The sequence below is a fragment of the Cheilinus undulatus genome, linkage group 24 (genome assembly GCF_018320785.1).
Source record: "Cheilinus undulatus linkage group 24, ASM1832078v1, whole genome shotgun sequence".
Classification (NCBI taxonomy): domain Eukaryota; kingdom Metazoa; phylum Chordata; class Actinopteri; order Labriformes; family Labridae; genus Cheilinus; species Cheilinus undulatus.
The window spans coordinates 10,898,326-10,904,330 of NC_054888.1; the positions used below are offsets into that span (position 1 = coordinate 10,898,326).

At 40.1% G+C, this 6,005-nt stretch overlaps 1 long non-coding RNA gene across 1 annotated transcript; it reads left to right on the forward strand.

Annotated features, from left to right (window-relative positions):
- The first annotated feature begins 300 nt into the window (after positions 1-300).
- Positions 301-5,216, forward strand: LOC121506498. The gene is made up of 4 exons (XR_005991661.1): positions 301-534; positions 620-839; positions 4,598-4,772; positions 4,923-5,216. It is a non-coding gene; the product is annotated as an uncharacterized LOC121506498 (long non-coding RNA).
- Positions 5,217-6,005: the final 789 nt, after the last annotated feature.

A 6,005-nucleotide genomic window follows, 5' to 3' on the forward strand; every position in this document is an offset into this window, starting at 1 on the left:
TCTGTGTTTCTCTCACCACCAAGCTACCTCTTTACCAAATATGGCGCTTCTTGGAACAGCATCTCAGTCATCAACGCATAGTGTCACCGTGGCTTCAGCTGCAATCGACGGGAGTCGAAACCCAGACCATAATAATGGATCCTGCTCACATACAGATTTTTAACCAAAACCCTGGTGGAGTTTGCTCCTGCTGGCGGTGTACTGCTTCACAGAAATTAAGATCACCAACAGGCATATATTAGAATGGAGGATCAATAATGCTGAGATTCTTATTGGAAATTCCATCAAGAATAACGACAACCCAAGATTACTCTACACATGTACACTGGATGATCTTTCTCTTAGCTGAATTCAAACTTTTTCCTATCAAATTTGTCCTGTTTTTGTCGCAGATGTACCATCATCTCCTCCATCCCAGCTGGACATACCCAACCCTTCAACTGTGAGGGAATGATCGGTCGAGTGATCAACGTAAAGCTGGAAACACAGACCCAAGAAGTGTGTTGTCAATCTGTGAGCAGGAAGCTTATGGAGGTCAGTGAACCAGAGCTTTTGAATTCAAACAAAAACTCCTCAGATCTTTGCTGCCAATGAGATCAGCTGAACTCACATTTTACAGAAATAGCTGCTCCCTCGCCGTCATTCAGCGCTGTGGTGATGGGCAGAAGTGTAGCAGTGGTGGAGAAGAAGCTGTGCTGGTCTGACGCCCTGTTTTACTGCAGAGACTGCTACTGGGACCTGCTGAGCATTCGCAGTGAGGCTGAGCAGAGGGAGGTGGAAAATGCGTTGAAAAATGTCACTTTCCCGCTCACCAGAGAGCTTTGGTTGGGTCTGCGAAGGTAACAGCTCAATTCGATGAAGAAAGGATGTTATTATGCACAGCGGCTTATCTTAGCTTAGCTTGTTCAGCCGTTCATACATCTCTTCTATATTTCTAAAAATATGCAACACTTAAGAAGGCCAACTTCTTCATGAGTTTCTAGACATGTGTATTGGTCCTGTTTTTGTTCTGGTTATTCTCCAAATGACTGAATAGACAATAAATGATCCTCTACCCCATGGCTACAGGTAGTTTCTATCAGGTTTCTATCCAGCTGTAGAGAAGAGCATTTCCTTGTGTGGACAACAGGGGGCATCATCCATATATCTATATTATAGGGACATCAAAACCTCTGTTACCTCTGTTTTTTAGTTTGCTCACTACATCTATGCATTTCAATCAGAAGAGACTTAATATGAGTTTAACAGTAATGATTTAGCACCAATATGAACTCATTTTTGACACTTTTTAACCCCTTTTCACTACTTCATTTGACCATTTCTGCAACATTTTTTGCCACTCTTAACACATTTTTGATACTTTTTGCACTGTTTTGCCTTTTTTAACCCATTTTTTCCCATTCTTTGACCCCTTTTAACCCTGTAGGCACCACAGTTTTTTCAAGAAAATATTTAATTTTGTTATCAAGAGTTCAAAAGGCTGTAGCTTGAAAGTGGTTAGAAATAAAGGCATACTGTAAATGAGAAAAATCTGCTGTATGACCCAAATTTTGTGATGCAAATAAATTCACTCATCTTATTTGCATATTCTGACATCAACCATGAACACCCCTGCTGCCTCCACTGCCATTAGCTGTGCATTTTCTCCATAGACTGTAGAAAGAATTGGACCAGCCTTAGGTGACGTCAGCCATCTGCCTACAACAGAAGGACTCAAAAGGCTCTAGAAGCCAATCCACGGAGGCTTCCATATTGAAATCGCGGCCTCAACCGAACTTTGGATCAACCTAACAGCCCGCCCACTAAGCATGACTTCCTGTCAGCCTGCTGGCTAGCATTCTGGTTGACAGAAACGTAGCCTCAATCAATTGAGATGCGCCAATCAGCGTTCATCCTAAATATAATCCAAATGATCATGGTACAAAAAAATTCAACCCCCGTACAGTGAGAGCACAATAAGACACTAGCTAATGAGACACGTTTGGTTTTTGGAACCAGGCTGTAAACCAGTTTGTTTCTACTATGAAAACCGGCTGTTTAACATGTGTGCAGACAGGACTTCCGATGTTCCTGCAACCAGCCTCAAGTGGACACTCGCAGTATTGCAATTTTTTGCACTTCCGTATTGGCTTCAAATTTTAAGACTGGAGGTTGCCGTTTGGTTTTCTCCCACGGTTTCTTTTATGTCTGCTGCTACCTCCGTCACTTTTCGCGGTGTTTTGACCACCCCTGATACCCCCACCGCGCCCCCTCCTCGGCATTTGCCGATTACTCCCAACCTGGCCACAGTGAGGCAAAGCATCGGCTTTGGTATGTGCTGCTTGTGGACTGTCATGGCGCATGGACTCGCTGTCGCTGCTTTCACATGTACCGTCAGTTTCGGTCTAACTGGACAACTGAACGTCATCGTCAGAGGGTGAATATTCCTCTTCGGTGAATATATCTCAATGGTGAACAGACCTCCTGGTATTGTGAGTATTCTCGCCACAATTGGCTCTTTTTCTCTCTTCTCGCTCCAATCATAACCACTACTACTGGTGTAAAGTAGTAACAACATTAGGCACCATATTTGCAGCTATAGCCTGTTTAATACAGCCATGTTGCGTATTGCAATTTTGCAACTTTAGCTCTTAAAGAGTTAAACCACTTTTTTTGCATGTTTTATCCCCTTTGTGCCAATCTTTTATCCATTTTTACCATTTTTTTTTTTTTGCACTATTTTTGCCGCTTACAACCCATTTTGGATGCTTTTGCACCTTTTTTCCTCTCTTTTCCTCTTTTACCAATTTTTACCACATTTTAACATCTTTTCATCACTTCTCCTGCCAATTTTTGTGAGTTTGTGCCATTTTACAACCAATTTCATTACTCTCCAACCTCTTAATCTGGCCATTTTAGCAACATTTCTGCTAGTCTTAACCCATTTACTAAAAAATTTAAATTTACTAATAATGGCTGACAAGTGAATTTCTGAAAAAAACAAAACAAAACAAAAAAACAATAACATCAATTATCAAGTCATTCTAAAACTTTTTCAGTATTAATTGTTTTTGTGGATTCAACAGCTGCAGACATTTAAAGCCTTCTTCTTTTCCTCCTTTTCCGTTTAACCCTTTAAATCCTAGCGCATCGCCGACGACGTGCTGTTGAAGCACACTTTGCATGACCATAATTGCATGACTGTTTGTGTTATCGGAAAAATTCAAATAGTTTCTGAAAGCTGAGAAACTGTGCTTCACAGCCAGAATGTGGTTATTACTGTAATTTCCCCTTTTCTTACTAAGATTCTAGCATAAAGTTCCCCCATTTTTTTTGTGTTTTTTCATTTTAAACTGTTAAAACACTCTTAACATGCAGTAAAATGTGTTTTATCCACATTAATTATTTTTCCGTCATCGAGTTATGATTATAAGGGTTTTCTCCATTTTTAAAACTTATTCGGCCGGGAGCTCATCATTTTAGCTGTCTACAGCCTCATCTACAGACTGGAAGTCCCAACATGCAGTAAAATGTAAATAACTGCAATATATTAAAAGTTCTAAGAATTGTGGAAAAATGGGCAAAAGCATGTACCCACAGGACATTTTCTGGGCCTTTTATGGTTAAAATAAGAAGAGTCCAGAAACTCAGGTTTTAAAGGGTTAATGATCTTCTCGGGGCTGGACAGGAAGCTTTAGAAGGCCTAATATGGCCCTCAGGCTGCCAGTTGATGATCAGTGACCTACAGTTTCTGGAAACATTTGTGGAAAATTTCCTGAACAAACCTGAAACAATTCTGTCAAACAAAAAAAAATTTTTAAATCAAAGCGGTTCATAGACTTTTTGAAAATGTTTGTTCCAAACACACATTTGCGACCCACTGGAGACAGCTCCATGACCCACTTTTGAGCCCTGACCCACCAGTTGAGAACCACTGCTTTAAAGTGTAGTGAGGCAAACCAAGAACCAGTGAGGTAGCTTTGAGGAAGAGACTGAGGTATGCAGGATGAGATGAGCAGGAGTCCTGTGAGGATCTGGACTAGATGCTGATTAACTGAATGGAGGTAGCTGGGGTGGAGGAGGGTTGCAGCTTCTATACTGAAATGACTGATTTTGGCAGAATCGGATCAGCTGAGTACTTCAATCAGCTGCCTTTGTATATTATTATAACATGTATATTTATGTAAAGTACAGATAGAAAACTCCCTCTGTTCTTGTATGCGCCTTAGATGCATAAACACTTTTATCAGTAGCTGAAAGTCTACACTAGGAGATCAAGTCATCAACTACAGGACTACATTTATTCCTGTATCCCCTTATTTCTAGTCTACAATTAAACATACTGTGTTTGTGCAATTCTGAAAATAATTCTCTCTCATTAGCTTGATATCAGACTCATTTATAACTGCACTACACTGGCAAATAACCATCTGCTGTGTTAACAACAGGCCATTAAAGGAGCAATAATAATTAAACATAAGTCACAGTTAATAAGCTCAGGTGTGTGACAAAGTGCCAATTCAACACAGGAGAAGCTGCTGCTTAAAATTTGTGACCCCTTTTCTACACGTAGCGCCCGACAAAAGCAGCTTTCAAATGTCTTTGCTCCATTTTCAAGTATCTGATGGCTGACACCTGGTTTTGGATGACTGGTGCGTTAGAGACCTTCACCTACTGGGAGAAAATGTCTTCCTGGAAAGTCACCAGTCCATGTGGTGCCATGGACACCAGAGACCCCTTCCACTGGAGGGATGTCCCATGTTGCGAGCATCTCCATTTCATCTGTTTGAAAGGTAAGCAGCTCTCCTAAACACCATAAACAAATGAATATGTGAGTGGAGAAGACAGCAGGTGATATGGGCTGAATGCTTTTATGACATATACTTTTATTGATGCATTTACACTTCATTAATGTCACACTCTCCTTGATTTTACCTTCACAGACATTCAGAGAGACAGGAAAAAAGTGGAGTTCTTCAGCACCCGCAGACCACAAACAGAGAGGAGCCCAGGTTCCCTACTATTGTCCCCCATAATGACTTAAAGCCCCTGCAAAGACTCCCTGGTTGTTGATTTATGCACCCCCTTGTGGACAAAGTGGTACCTCTAAGCTCTGTGATTGGCACACCTTGCACACTTGTAAGTTGCGTTTCAAGAGGAAATCCCCTCCTTTTGTCTTTTACCTGCGTAGTTTGAGAGCCTCCTGGTTGGTGGAATTTAAATGCTGCATGCATTTAAATTTAATATTTTAGGTTTGAAAGCAGTTAGGAACCATAAACTATCATACCAGAATTACAAAACATGTATAAATGGTCAAAAATAGATGTATGATTGTTACATTTTCTTGCCTTTTCGACTGTTTTCACATTTTATTCCTGTAATAAAAACTTCTGCTTGGATCCTGGGTTTTTGGATGAAAGTTATCCATATACAGCTTTATTTTTTTTTTTAGCAATAAAAACCTTCTTCATCTTCTTTCCTTCTTTTAGTTTGAAAGTGCATCAACGTTACCTACTGGGCTTAAGTGTGAAGCAGCAGACCAGAAATCAACAAAAACCTGAGTATTTATATTACTGCCATTAATGGGCAAAAAGTGGTTAAAAAAAAGTTTCATAAGATGGTTAAAATTGACATCAAGTGGCGAAAAGCAGCAATAATTTGCAAAAGTGGGTTAGAAGTGACAAAAGATGGCTAAAATATGTGAACAGTTGTGAAAAGTTGTTGAAGAAATGGATGAAGAATGGCAAGAAAGTGGCATGAATGCACAAAAATGGCCATAAAGAGGTAAAAATGGGTGAAAAGCAGGCAAAAGTAGGCAAAAAGCTGCAAAAATATGTTGCAGTAATAGTAAAGAGTGATAAAAATGGTAGCCATTTAAAGTGGCAAAAATGTAAAGATTAACAAAAAAGTGGAAAAAAATGGGTTCACGTGGCAGTAATGGGCAAAAAAAAGTCAAGAAAGGGGCATAAATGGACAACAAATGGACACAAAGTGGCCAAGGGGTGAAAAGCTGTAAAAAGTGGCAA